This window comes from Grus americana, chromosome 2 (assembly GCF_028858705.1).
Source record: "Grus americana isolate bGruAme1 chromosome 2, bGruAme1.mat, whole genome shotgun sequence".
In the NCBI taxonomy this organism is placed as follows: Eukaryota; Metazoa; Chordata; class Aves; order Gruiformes; family Gruidae; genus Grus; species Grus americana.
Window position 1 is genome coordinate 11,857,723 of NC_072853.1, and position 15,665 is coordinate 11,873,387.

At 41.1% G+C, this 15,665-nt stretch overlaps 1 long non-coding RNA gene across 1 annotated transcript in view; it reads right to left on the bottom strand.

The window, feature by feature from the left end:
* Window positions 1-15,461, bottom strand: part of LOC129202829 (uncharacterized) — an 87,300-nt gene extending 71,839 nt beyond the window's left edge. The window contains exon 1 of the long non-coding RNA XR_008575844.1: window positions 15,323-15,461. This is a non-coding gene — a long non-coding RNA (uncharacterized LOC129202829). The remainder of the gene's footprint in view (window positions 1-15,322) is intronic.
* Window positions 15,462-15,665: the final 204 nt, after the last annotated feature.

The window sequence follows — 15,665 nt, forward strand, 5'->3', positions numbered from 1 at the left end:
ATGCAGAAATTAAGAAAAATGAATTATAGACTGTGTCCAACAGAATCCAATAACAGTTTTTCTGCTGATTACACCAAATTCGTATCAGGCAGTTTTGGTACAGTAGTCTTCAGAACATTTGATAGCTTCACAGTGGTCTGACTAGATATATATCCAATTCCCTTTCTTATCAACTTGCCACCAAGCTGACAGGCATTTTACACTACTGATGGAATCTGCAAATCCTGCAGCATGATGGCCACAAGAAGTGTCATGCAAAGATTATTCGATTTTCTAATTGCAATCTTAAAAAAGAAAAAAAAAAACCTAAAACAAAACAACACTAAAGCTTTTGAGCTAGAGACTAGATGGCAATAGTACTCTATGGAAAATAGAATAATGAAAATATTTGACACTTGCATGATTTTTACCCTATGGCACTCTAGCAATGTATGCTTGTATTTACCAAAACTTCCACCAAAGTGCAACTACTTCTGGTCCATGTATAACCCTTGTCCTCATAGGACCATGGGCACAGATGTCTGTGCTCTTCTTTGCAGTAACATAGGCAAAAAGCGAGGCTTGCAAGGACCTGACCAAAGCTCCTGCTAATCTCACTAACTGTAGATCACAGCCTCTTCATGGGGCTGTTCCCCAACAACTGAAAGCTAAGGGATTGTTCAATTCCAGCTCCAATGTTTATAGAATTATGATCCAACCAAAATCCATCCCTGTAGGTCTCCAGGATAGTTTTCTTTTCCCTATATATTTGAACCTATCTTTCAGCATCTTCTCTTCCAGACACCTGAAGAGGCCCTTATGCAGCTGGTTCCCCTGTCATCTTGCAACAGCAAGAAAGTGATTATGTTTTTTCAGCCACCAGATGAATACACTTCTACACTTTACTTGAAAACAGGTTTTCTTTTTTTTTTTAACTCAAATTTGTCATTTCTATTTGTTCAGGGAGGCATTTATATTCTTTCTGTAGATACACCCTAGAAACGCTCTGCAACATTGAGTATTCACAGACAAACCTTGCTTCAGGAAAGCTTTTATGTTGACAGATAATGAAGCACCAGCACTGAAAGTATGAAGATGCTGTCATCTAAGGTTGTTCCATAGCACAATCTAAGTTCATATTCACCTCACATACATGCTGTTTCTAAAGAAGCCTGCTCAAGCAGAGTACCAGAGAAGGAAAGCAGAAGCTGTGACACCCCCGCCTCAGCCTGGAGCCAGCTGTGCCAATGCACCCTGGGCACTGCCTGGGTACAGCCATGGCCATCCTGGCTGAGTCCTTTATTCCCACATCACGTCAGTCTTTGCAAGCAGCATCACATGTTCAATACAGGGCAGAGAAATGGACTGGGATCTTTCCTGCAAGGGCTCAGTGTAAAGGGAGCTGTGAGCAGCAGAGCCACTGGCCTCTTGTTGCTGCTGTAATGACACATGCAGCTCAGGTCAGAGAGCATAGTCCCAATGAGTAACAGATGTAGACTTAGCAAGGGACCCATTTGTATTATTAAATATTTTAGTGTGCTTGTTCTCTGGTAAGTTATAGTAATAGCTGATGCCATTATAAATGTGTGAGTTCAAGATGTTACAAATCAGATAAAGAACATACTTCTCAGCCCTACCTGTTTCTTTCCTTAGACCTATTTCATAAAGCTTGGTTCTATAATACAAATGCCTTGATCAGTGCTAGAGCATGTGGGAAAATATAAATCAATTTCATGTAGAAAGTCAGGATCGAGACATAATCTGGCAGGTCTCTGGTCACTTCAAAGCCTTCCCATACACAATCACCCTCCTACTGTAGATGGAAATCTTGGGGGCAAGAGACAGTTGCTTCTGTCTTGTTCTTAGGTGTGAAAATCAGTAGGGGAATGTGAAAGGCTTAGAACATACCCTCCCAGAGCAGTAAGTCTCAACTTGCAAAGGAGCCTCTAGTTAGGCAATGACAAATTCCTTCCTCTCATTAGAGACAAGTTCCTCAGCACCAGGAGCCTTCCCTGGAATGTGTCTTTGAGCTCCAAGGTCATTCTAATGATGGAAAAAAGAAATCTTGATGGTCTAAAGCAAAAGCCTGTGAAGCGGCTTTCTCATACCCCACAAGCCACACGTGAAGGAATGAGCAGCAGCCTGTTGGAGACCTTGCAAAGCTGTGAGCTGTGTTCTTACAGTGCATGGAGAGATCAGCTCCTGAGGCAAAGCACAGAGGCAGATAAGAAATCACCCACATCAACTGCCGTTTTAAAACCGGTATCAGTGCAAAACAGGGTTTTCTACAAAACAGGCCAAAAAGAAAGAAGACATTTTTGTGGCCCTTTACAGTGGTAAGGGTGTGTTGGGTGGTGGCAGAAAGTGAGGAAATGGATGCAGTTCCTGGGCTCTGTGGTACAGCGCCTTCCTGCAGTGTCTTAGGGACAGCAAGATAAACATGACAAATGAGGAAAAATACAGAAAGGGTAAAAAATGAACATTTTGATTCACACAGCCTCGTCACCCATGAATGAGAGGAACATGGAAACTCAAAGAATAGCACTAAAAATGGCTTTCATCAATCTGTCCATCCCTCTGCATCGAAAGACAATGAGCAACTCAGAGTCACCAGGTACAACTATGACAAAAAGCAACGGAACAGATAGGAGGGTTAGGAAGATAGTCTTGGTCTTGAAGTAGAACATCATCCCTACAGAAAAATGATAAAAATAATCAAGGATTCATAGGAAACATTGTTGAAGAGACTCTTGGAAACTTAAATAGTTTTATCCTCAAGGCCAAGGAATACAATTCAGCTGAATTTAGGAAAATTATCTTATTTGCACATAAGTGCCTAATTCATTGCCTATTACAAAAGTTTTACACTTCCTTCTAACACAAGAAGGCTTTGCTTTCCATTGTCAATGGCTGAGCATCAGACTAGACAACCTGAACATTTCAGGGCAAATCTAAGTTCCGAAATGTTCCCCTCATCTCGTGGGATGTCTTGGTCATAAGGGGAAAATCCCAAATCTCCCAACTTCCATATTAGCTGATCCCTTTTTACTGAGTGAAGCATTTTGCTGCTGAAAACAAAAAGCCACATTAAGTGTATGTATAAGCAGGAAGTGGAAACTTAAACAAGTGCATGTTCATTTATATAGTGTTACCTTCTTACAGTCAGCACTAGTCCCAAGCTGACAGCAATGCCCTTTAAAAACAATCAGATTGTTGTGTGAAGTTAGGTGTGGAGGCTTTCCTCCAGAATACTTCTTCGTTAAAATGTCTTGAAGGAGAGATGAGTTACAAATGTGTGTGTTTGTGTGTACGTGTGTCTGCACATGTGATTTCAGACTGGAGGAAGGGGGGGAATGCTCTGTCACACAGGGGAATTTCCGTGTCCCAGATTATTGCAAATGGGGTGAAAAATGATAAAAATTAGTATGATGCCTGGTCCTATTTCTCAATTCCTCATGGAGCCTGGAGGCACAAACTATTCAGCAGCTGAGCTGGGAAAGAAAATTCCCCCTCTATGAAACATTATAGCACAGTTGAGCACGTTTAACATTGCACAAAACTTTTCATGGCATCAGCTATTTTCTTTTGGGAAAGACAAAATACTTGAAAGCACAGCCCTGTTATGCTGCTGCAATTTTCTAAAGAAATTTTTTTCTTTTGCCTGAAAGAATAGCCAGTCATGAATATGCAATGCGTATGCAGACACTGGGCAAGCCAGGAGAATGAAGTGTCATTCCCAGGGAGCCTGCCCGCAGGATGTCCTGGAGGGGCTGCCCACTTCCAGCGCCCACCAGTTTAGCCTCCCACGGGATTTCGGCACAAACTAATGGCCTGTCGGAGGTGATCTGAAGAAACGTACCTAAGCACAATGCAGGAGTGCATTGCCCTAAAGAATAAATTTTAATACTGTTTTAAATTTCTTTTTACCCTCTGTCAGAAAAATCATAATGAGACAGCTAGATAAAAAGAGACAAAATGCAGGAAGCTTTTTGTGTTTTAATATCTAGAGACCAGAAGTGTTTTGTTTGATTGCTGTCATTTCTTTATCACGTTCTGAAACGTTGTCTATGTGGGATGTTGTGAAGAAATACATTTATTTGTCTTTCACCTTCCTTATCTTGAGGTCAGCATGATTTCAGAGTTGCTGGATTACAAGAAGGCAGTCCTCTGTCAGGACTGTATTGACTCCATAAGCAGGAGGACCGTAAATGCCTCAGCTCCTTGCATGTTCTCCAGAGAATCAAAACAATAACCAAAAGCATTTGTATAGGAAGTGTGAGTCAGGAAGGAGCAGGTATCATGGGGGTCAGAAGAGAAAGAAGCACCTTTCCAAGATGATGTTAACTCTGGGGGCTCTCTAGCCTGCACCAAGATCTTAGGAAGTGTGCCTGAAAACTGAGTTTGTCATGCTCTTCCTCATCTTAATGGGGCTTGGGTTGGGAGTCACTAGTTTATAGGATTTGTCTTTCTACCACAGTATCATCCCAGCTGAAAACTATTGATTTGCAAAGTCACAACATACCATCCTGAAGTAGGGAGTGGTATATAAGTTTTAGGATGGTTAATTGGTGAGAAGGAGATTTTCAAAATTTTTAGACAGTGCCTGATTTTGGTTACACAGCTCGAGACATTACTTTCTAGACTGCCAATAAAAGTTGCAGGTACTCAGCATTTCTGGAAATATGCCCCACCATATTTTTTCAAATTTTAGAAGCTGATTTTAAGCTTACATTTTTAGAACAGCTCCTTCAACTGGCCTCTATTTTATAACATCCACATCTTAACCCTTGTTCTATCTTACCACCAAAGTTGCTTGTGTAGAAATAAACTCCAGAGGCCATGTTCTGAGATTTCTAGCCCTAAAGTGAGCCAATCCATTGATGTCAGTTGGTCAAAGGAAATTTTATCCGCATCTGCATATGAACAAGACAACAGACACCTCTTCCTTAGCCTACAGGATTTACAAGATGTGGGGTGGGATGAGACATTACAAGACTGTCCAGTTCTGCTTTTTTTATATTCAGCATATTTTTTTTCTCAAAATGGAATGCACACAATCAGAAAAAGCGCAACCATCATCCTCCCAGGAATAAGTAAACCTGAGATACCAGGAAAAGAGTTCATCTTCTGTTCTTCAGATGGAATGCTTTAAGATACTAACTGATAGATATCATCTTCCTGTCTGAAACCAACTGTCATGTCCATTACTAGCATCTGCGTGGGTAGAGAAAAGTATTGGAAAAGTCAGAAGGTTAAAAACGCAGCAAAACAGAGAACTTAGCCTGCCTGACAAGTTGGGCAAGCTTGCAGAACTTTGTCTACCCTTAAGAAAAGACAAGCTCTACCTAGAAATGAACCCTTTTCGTGAGCACAAGGATCATGCAGCGAGGTTGCCTTTCCATCTTGCAGTGGTATGAGGAGTTAACCAACATTGTCCTTTTTTTTCTTTTTTTTTTCTTTTTTTTTTTTTTTTTTGCTAGGTATAATATTGTAATTTAGTGGACTAAGAGTTTGAAGTCACAGTGCTTGACTCGTCACATGTTGTGTGACTTTCAATATGCCAGCACCACAATTCCCACTTCTTAGTCTTGAAAGGTATTTGGTATAATACACAGAAATGGTTAGATGGCTACTCTGGGCCTTGGAAGATGTTTGGGGAGTTGAATCAACCTGACTTTCAGCAGTGTAGATCTGCTGAAGATACAATTTTTTGATAGCGTGTTGGGAAGAGAAAGAAGATGTTAGACTCAAAGCCAAGATCTACCAATTCAAACTCTTTGTTCAAGAGGTCTCTTTTTCTTTTCTTTTTTTTTTTTTTATTTTTTTCAGTTACACAGAACATTATAGCTGTAGTTACTACTCAGATCTCAGAGCTTACCAGACCCATGCAAGTGGGACCCTATCCTTTGACAGTCTGTCTTTGATTTGAATGCTGTCCAAGCACCCCAATTTAGACTTACATTTTTGAAACATCTAACCTCTCGTCATAGTATCCTTAGTAACCATCTTCTTCAGCAATGTTTTCGAAGCTACTATTTACACTGTGTTGTAAAACCAATGTATAAGAAATACTGAAAACATTTTCTAGCATTGATGGTTTGGTATTTCTTCCAAGTAAGCAGCTTCAGAGATGCTAAAAGCAGGCTTCATCAGACTAGATGTGAGTGTTCACAGTGTAAGCATCTACATTTATGTTCATTGCCTAAGCAGCTTTTGGTCAGTGCTGAGTTACTAGATGTAATTTAGGGTAGGCTTTCATAGTAAAATACTCTCTCACATCTGGTCCAGTGAATCACATCCTAAATGCAGTTGACTTTGTTGACTAGATCTCCACTGAATTTCAGAAGAGCTTAGACACCTCTCACACACACACACACACACACACACACACATTATGTATTGTAGACACCTAAAATTAGTAGATATAAATCCCACACAAATGAAATGACACTTTCTAGATAAATCTTTTATTATACTCAAGGGCAAAGCTTGTCATTTGGATTCTTGTTATTAAAAGCTAAAATGTAAATTTCCATCATTCTTTGCACTTGGGTACACTTAACTCGGTGCCAACACCATTGTATCCCATACTTTTCTCTCACCTCCTCTACACATTGTTGGTTGCAGCTTTAAGAGGAAAGCTGGTCCTTCCACAAAGAGATATTTTTTAGCACTACAAATTCAGCTGGGATTAACCTAAGTTCTTCAGAGTTTCTCAGAGATGCTCATGCAAGTGCTAGTTCTTTCTTTTTTTCCTTTTTTAAAGAAGTTGGCACTGCTTTATCTCACATACCCAGAAGAAGGGAAGCAAGGGAAAAAGCTCCCAAACACTGTGATGAGTTCCCCCCTTCAAAGAATACTAATGTCAACTTCACACTTTGATCCTCACAACCAGCCAGAAATGTTTCAGAAATATCTCTTTATTCAAATATTTAAGAACTTACAGAGAAGATCCATGGCAGGTGACATAATTTAGAGGTTGTACAACTCAGTTCTATAATAAAACACACTGCTCTCCGTATGCTTAGCTGCACCACGCTTTGCTCTGGGAGCAGAGTCAAAGGACCTTTCACCCTGGTATAGATCTGGGATAACCCTGCCAAACTCAACAGAATTAAAAGGCTGTGAAATAGAGTAAATCACAGCCACAGCAACTCATTTAATTTTAGCAGAGCTACTCCAGGTTCCCAGCAGTCTAACTAATTGCTTGGCCTTGTTCCACTTTCCCTAAAGACTGAAGCATCCATTTTTTTTTCTATCAAATATTAACAGGAACCTACGGATCGCTTGTCAGAAGATGCTTAACAAACTGAGCATCCTTCAGCAGCTCCTCTGCAGCCCAACCCCAACTGCAACTGTAGGCTTTGGCTCTGTCCTAATCCTAATTCTAAGCCTAAATCAAGGCTTTGAATGAATCTTAGCCCAAGATCCTCAGGCATGGCCCGGATGGAAAAGTTTTCATGGGAGACTTCTCTGTGCAGCCTATCCCTTCCTTTGGCAGCCCCACTCCAACTCAATCTGGTTTGGTTTTTTCCAGGAAAAAACTAAAAAGCATTAAGGTGAGCAAAACAACAGAAACAGAAAAATGCACCCAAGAGTAAGGCGAAAAAGGTAAACCACAGACAAATAGCAACAAAAGTGAGTGGTAGCTGAGAAGGGTAACTCTAAGGATAACAGCAGTAAGGCAGTGTCCTAACAGCTGTACTCCATCCGCTCCCGTATTTTTCAGTCTATTTATCTTTTAATAGGTGACATTCCCTGTCATGCCCTTCAAACCTCACAAGTTTATTGCTGTTTGCACAGTGTAGCTTCCATCCCCAAAGGCTATTTGCCTGACAGGGAAAGAAGTGTATGTAAATAAGATTTTCCCCGTGTTCCCCCTGGCAGGCAGGCAGCTGCACGTCTTCCATTCTGAAATCTGACAGTTATGAAAACTTGCCAGCTACACTGGTGGGATTTGGGGCCAAAACGGTAGCAATCTAGTGGAGGACACTGAGAAACAACAAGTACAACTGCAAAATCATTTGAGTTGTGGCTAGGCAGTTCAGGGCTCAAGCTCTGCATAGGCTGGGTACAAATCCTAGACTCACGGGCCAGAAGGCAGATTTAAAAGTGATTTGGTGCCCTCTAACGGCAAGGATGCTTTTTTTACCAAAATGCTCTATGAAGCTACTTTAACCCCCAAATGGTCACCGCCATTGCTAACAAGCTCAGTTCAAGTGGCATAGTCCTATTTTCTAGCATTATTTTAGTTGGCTCGCTTGACTGATAGGACCTCTCTCCCACTGGCTAATTTCTATTTCCATTTATCATCTGTTCTTTGTGGAGGCTGTAGCATCTCATGAATTCAAATAGTCGAGATCCTACTAAGTTTTATGCACATTGTGAGGACACGGCCACCCTGTCAGCTCTGTCACACCAGGAATGATTTCTGTTTACCCTGTCTAAGCTGCATCCTATGCTGCCAGAAAAGTCTGCTGGTGCTATGGTGGGAACATGCATGTTTCATGTGCGGTGACCAAAATAAGCACTGGGCAGTGCAGAACCTGCACGTGCCTTTTGTGCAGATGAATTTGATGAACTACAGAGTATATTTCTTAAAGATTCAGGATTTAGTGGAGTGCAGTGAGCAGTTCAGAGTTCGCTGGAGTCACTAAACTATTCACTTTCTGGAGTCAGATCATGGGTTCTAACCTCAAAGAGGCACATCAACTACCCACTGATCAGGCCAGATTGCCTGGGAAAAACAGAAAATTGGAGTGAAATAGAACTATTTATGTAAATTTAGGCTTTTCCTTCTTCTTCTGCTCTTTTACTTCAAGTTGTTGATGTTGTCTCCAACAGTTCTCTAACCATCAGGGTATACAGAGAGCTTTTTAAGGTACATGCACATGAAGCAATGCAGGTAGATGCAAGTTTCTGCACTTTCTGTGCCCTGCTTGAACAGAAGCTAACTGCAAACAGGATGCCTTTTGTTCACATGGTGTTATGCTAAAATTAACAAGCCCTGGAAGAGCTGTAGAAGAATCATAAGATGCTAAGTGGCTGGGTGATAACATAACAGATGTAATTCAGCTTAAATAAATCCAAATCAATGAACATAAATAAAAACAAATACAACTCTATCTAGATACAGTGATAGCCTCTAAATCAGATTTTACCACTCAGAAAAGTGATCTTGTAGTGATTGTTCATGCAGTGACTCTGGAAAAGGAAAATTGAATCACTGAAGAAAGACTAGATTAAACAAAACATTATTATGACATGATGTTCAAATTCTTTGGTGTGTCTAGAGCTGCCTGTGTCTTTGGCAATCGCAGCTCAACAACAGACAGTAGAACCAGAAAGCATGCGGAGAAGCGTGACAGAGATGATCAATGGCATAAATAGTTTCCATACAAGAAACAATTAAATAGTCAAAGATGCACAGAATCATGGAAGATGTGGAGAGAATAGCTGAGAGACACTCTCTGCTGGCTTTCATATCACAAGAACTATGGGCACCAAATGCTTTTAAGCCACAGTTTTAAAAACAGAAAGTGATCCTTTTCCTCACATCTCCCATCCTCCGCTAAATGTTGAAATTAATTTCCAGAGGGGTTTTTGTGTTAAAGATGAGCTGGGCCTATGTCTGAAGGATGGATCCATCAAGATCTACAGAAGCATGATAGACCTTCGGTTCAGGGATTTTCTGTGACCCATATCTGAAAGCTAGGAGGAGGAACAGAGGAGTTGTTCATGGAGGCAAGGAAAAGTAAAGGTAGCCAGAAGTTTGATTTGGACACCTAGAGCTCTGCAGAGCTTCCAGATCTTCCAACATTGTCTGCCTTTGTACTGCTGAATGTGAGAAAAAGAACATGTGAGAGAGTGACCTGTGCCTGAAGAAATAATGAAGGTAGGTCTCCCCTGTGGCTTAATCAGATATTTAACTCTTCCCCTGAAAATCCTGAGACAGAGGAAAAGCAGATGCACATGTGGTGTTTATTTTGGCAGTTACCAATAGCATAACAGCTTGGCATTGCTCAAAATATTCTATTTCCTAGAATATTCGAGCATTAATACAGTTTAAAGCTAGGAGATGTAATTTCTTCTCCTCTGGCATCCAAGTACTGCTTTTTCTTCCCATCTGTCTTCGAATTTTGTCTAGTGACTTCTTTTCAGCTTCTGTCTGTCTCCCAGAAAGATAATCAGTTTGGATTTGAGGGTATCAAGATTTGGCAGATCCACTGTTCTCTTCAGCTCATTCCAGTGGCAAATCTCTATTATTAAAAGCACTTGTCTAATTATCATTTGAATTAATTTTGGTTTTGCATTTAACCATGAGTTCTTGCTATGCCTTTTTCTACAAAAGAGACTTCTAAACCTGGTGTTTTTCTCCTCTGAGAGTTGATCACACACTCTGACCATGTCTCTTGCTGTGGTACTATGCAGTACACGTGCAGAGCGATGGACAGAAAGCTCTATGAAGTGCAACATCGCTCCCTCCCTCTTGCCTCTGCATCAGTTCATGTGTTCCCCTGACCGAGTCCTTCAGAAGGATGCTCTGCCAGGACTCTCAGTCTCCTTTTGGATAAACTAAGTAAATAGAGTTCTTCAAGTCTGTCAAGAAAAGCATCATTCTTCAGCCTTTGAATAGCATTTATGGTTCCTTACTACCTTGTCTCGCTTAACATTCTTTTTAAAACCCTGACAATTGAAATGAATGCAGGACCCCTGTAGCACCACAAGAGGGGCCAAAGGCAAAATGCCTCTAGTCCTACTCTAGTATTTTTATACTAGACTATTACACCAGAACTTCATCCCTGATTTCTTGCCTAATACCCCCTCCTTCCTCATTTTTTCCAGAGTGCCTGTTGTGGAAGATATGGTCCCTGTTTGGTAACTGTTTATTGTCCCGAAAACACTGCTACTACAACTACTGTGAAAGTCAGTTACTGCACAGTAGGTTGATCAGATCCATAACTTCCCAAAAATTCAATATACGGGCTGGAAATTATCCCAGAAAATAGATTAATTTTGCATAGTCTGAGTCTTGGTATACTTCCATGGAATTTACACTTAACCTCTGACCCAGCTGAAGGCTGTGGAGGGACCATACACAAAAGCAGTGCTCTAGTTCCTGTCCCATGTGCTTTACATCCCAAATGAATATCTGGTATCTGCAGGCACCACAAATTACAATTCAGAGAGTCAGACAGAGAAGCCACAGTGAAGTTCTTGGTGTCATGAAGGAGCATCCTCCTAAGAGGGTCACTTAGAGGAAAACATGACTGAGGTGATACTGCTCTTCAAAGAGCTTTCCATCCATGGCTAAGCGCTTTTATTGCCTTGTACCACTGCTGCAGAGAGAAAGATCTTAAGCTATTAGAGCAGAGAAAAACTTTATTATGGCTCCACAGCCTCAGGCATGTGAAAACCAAGTGCTTCAGCACCTTTCAGGATTAGGCTGATAAAGATGAGAGGAAAATACATTCTAGAGCAATAAGCTATTAAAAGACCAAATAAATAATTTAGAGAGACACATTCCTTGGTGTGGTTGAATATATTCCTGGAGCATGGTTACTTGTCTCCCCTTTGCTGTTACACACCTGCACAAGTGATATTTCAGGAGGTAAAAATCCCTGCGTGACTCTACTGCATGATAGCTTGTCAGAGTGCTTTTCTTTCAGGGTCTCTGCTTAGAGGCTCTTACACAACTTATAGTCTGAAATATAGCAACAGCTGCCTTGGTCTGCTTGGCAGCCACATCTGGATCCATCATATACAAGTGCCTTACCAAAATATTTTACCCAGATGCTCATTTGGGGGTTCATTATAACTCCCAATAAAGAAGAGATCGGGTTTGTGAGAAGGAGAGGGGGAAGAATAAGACAAGGAGCCAACAGCCTTCACTTTGTACACAAAATTAAGGCCCAACCAGAGCATCTCCTCAAAGACCAGAGGAGCTTGGTCCCTCTGCAGTTACTAATCACAAGCGAGAACTGGCAGAACTGAATGTTGCAGAAAGTTACTATAGAGACTATTTCCCTTCTGGAAGACCCTACAGATCTGAGTAGGGATTAAACCAATACTATGGCAAAAGCAGAATATGGAATGAGATCCCTCCCATTATGCAAACCAAAAGAAACAGATTGTTCAGCCTTCTGCACAGTGACCTCAGTGCTGTTTCAGAAAAGGATGCTTTGCACCCAGTCCTAATGAAAGGGGCAACATCCCTGAACTCTCCTAGATACCCCACTGGAACCTCCCTTCCACAAAAAAACCTCCTCAAAATTAATTAGAAACTCTACAGGACAGCCAGAACAAAACAGTGTCATCCTTTTCTATACTCTGCAGTACTTTCCTCTAAAGCATGTACTAAAGAATGCTTTCCAAAGAACATAATTTCTGCCTTGAGAAAAATACCCCATGCTACTCCCAGCAACAGGGGCAACCTCTTTACACCACTATGTATATATGTATGTATGTGTCATGTCTCAGCCATAGCTGAACCTACAACGGGCACATCCAGACAGGTTAAAATACTGAAGTACTGCTTCATCTGATGGTGTATGAGTGCCACCTTCTGTGCCTGGCTTTGCCTCAGACCTGGAACAAGAACTTGGACGAAGCACAGATTTTCTGTGTCGGTGTCACAGATACGTATGTTATGTGCTCATGTTATAGCAGTGTTGGTGGCCAAGTGCTGTAAGATCTTTTGTTACCACAATAACTACACATCTCCCAAGTTTTGAAACATCAGCTCAAGTTGCTCCCAACGATTCCATAGCAGTTTATTTTTCTGGCAATGACCACACGGTGGTGGTGTATCACCGTGAGTTCGATGTTCAGGTCTGACTCCCAGGAACTGACTACTTGGTTAAAGGAGCTGGAAATTTACAGCACAGCGCATTTCCAAGGATGCTTGTAGAGTGAGCCCTCTAAGCCCACTTTACCTCTGAATTTATACTCACTGCTTAACTGCTTTGCTTAGAGGGTTGTGTGGCTTTCCTGTCAAAAATATCCTGGAGTTGTTCTAACAACAGATGTATCTCTCAGCAGGTATATCCAAATGCAGCAGTATTTGGAGTTACACACAGAGAATTTAATTTATTTGTCCATCTGATTCATCTCCCAAACTGTTTTTTTTTTAAATAATCTTTCAATACTCTATCCACTCACCAGAAAAAAGCACTTCTGAGAGCTCCTTTAGAGTCAAGCAATGTTGAATGCTCATTCTTCCTAATTTCTTCCAAAAACTCTTCCTCCATAAAGTTTTTCAGCCACACTTCACCAAAGACAGGTGCTAAAAAGACTATGTACTGCATCTTCATTGTGCTTTTCAGCCCGTTCACAATATAGCCTTAAATTAGCTACTATATGTCCTTGACTGAATGTAGACAGTGACAGGCTGATCTAATACGCAGTGAAGTCAATGGGAGCCTTTCAGTTTTCTCTCATTTGGCCCTGAATCAAGTTCAAAGTTGTCTGGTTCAGGAACCAGATCTTCTGTGTTTGTACAAAGATGATTATTCTCCAATATGGATGTAGGTTACAAAAAAATCCATTAGGACTTTTTGCACAAAAGGAGCTGTATGTAACAAAGACAGCATGTCTCAAACCAACAGAGACATTAGCTCCAGTTTAATTGGTTTGAAACAAGGGCAGATCATCAACAGGGACAGAAGAACTGGTTTGGACTTAATGAGAAATGCATCATTTCCCACTCACAAACTTTCACTGCAAACTAACCCTGAACTTTTAGAGTCAAAACTATTTTAATGATCTTTTTCCTTGTATTGTCATGAGCCTTTCTACTTTGACATTCTGTCAAGGATCAGAGAAATACACACCACCACAGAAAGAGGGCTCTTTTTGCAAAAGGAGTGACTACATGAAGCAAATATAAGAAATGCCATGAAATATTGTATTTCTGGATATTTTCTAGGCCAAATGCACACGGGCTCTGACAGTTCAGATAGGCCACTCAAATAACATCCTACCTTCTGACTGGAAAATCCTTCTGTGCTTTGGAAGTGTAGTGTGTTTGGTATCACATCCCTCTCTTGGTGTAGGCAAGTTTCAGCACGCTTTCTTAAAATCTTTGGAATTGGATCAAATATTAATCCACATCCACCTATTTCAAATACTTATTAGATACTTCAAGTTCCCATGCAGCTGCTGTACACCCAGGAAGAACTGAAATTCCCTAGATATATACCTTTTTTTGCTGTTGAACATTTGTGGATCCACCCAAGGCCTCATAATACAATGGAGATATATGTCTATTTCCTCTGACTGTCCTGACTTTAGGGCCAGCTCCATTAGTGTTTTCAGAAAACACTAGATCAGGCCTCTCCTGAAGGCTGACATACAGGACGTTCTGCCCTGCAGCTGAAACTTGATGAGTTAGAGCTCTGAAGAGATCTGGGTTCTTCAGATCTGCTCTGTTTGTTTTGGAGTAGATCTTGATTCAAAATCTTCTACTGCCCAGAGCAGATGTTGAACCTGGCCAATACAGCATTTTGAGAAGGTCTTCCCTGTTAGAATGGTTTATTGCATAAATTATCTAGATATCCAGAAAAAAAATATTGGAAATAGCTCTAGAGCCTATGGTTAATATTCTCAGCTGAGAAAGCAAAGGACAAAACTTAGGCCTGCATTTCCCCAAAATCCACTGCAACTGAAGCAAGTTGGTTACTGGTACAGTCGGAAAGGAGGTATCACTTTGAAAACAGCAGTAGGTGCCTGATTCAGATCTATCAAGGCTTCTAGAAGATGGATGCTGCAAAACAGCTCAATTGTCCCTCAGCTTAGACAGAAAAGGTAATTTAGAAAGTAGAATATGGCAGAAATGACACCAGTCATATCTGTGTCTAGATTTTCTCATCCTCATTTTCTGAAAATTGATGGCCTTTCTAGAGTTTTGACATTAAGTTCATCCAGAAGCACTAGCTGTACTTAGAAAGTATGAGATGTTCAATCCTCTTTCTGAAGATACTCTGTCCTCTCAGTGTTCTACACTTGATCCTTCTCTGGGCACAATGTGACCACTGCGATGTTCAAAAAGTAACATAAAGTTCTTCAATGCTTGCACTACAGAGTCTAATAAAATAAATAGGGGTACTACCTGCAACGAATCTTTTCCTGACAGTCCCATAACACCTTACTGACAATGATTACTTCAGAGACACAGAAATATTCTCATGGCTTTCCTAGTAATGACAGAAGATCAATGTCTTGCCCAGAATTACACAACGAGGCAAGTCAAGATGGGTTGAAACACCCACACTTCTGCTTAGCAGCCTTTATAAACACAAGCTGAGACAGTGTTAACCAAAGCAGAGAGCTCAGAGTTCCTTACCTGCATAGCACCAACCCGCACGTCCTTTCCTTCTCCACCTTCCCCTGGCACCATGGACAAACTCCCTGTCTTCCAGTAGCATGCCTACCCAGGAAACACACATTGCATCTGCTTCTCCATCTTGGGTAGACTGAAGCACCCCCTTCTCTACCTCCAGTCTTTTCTCAGGCCTCAATTTATCCACTGGTGTCTGCCCAAAGGAAATCTCTTGGGGTGTATTTTGCTGCTGTCAATTATCACTGCCTATTGCACTTATCGGGAAAGGATACCAAAGGTTCCGTGATCCCTTAACAGTGTGGGTGGAGGAAAGAAGCGGAACCAGGAAAAAGCTGTGCTTTAATCC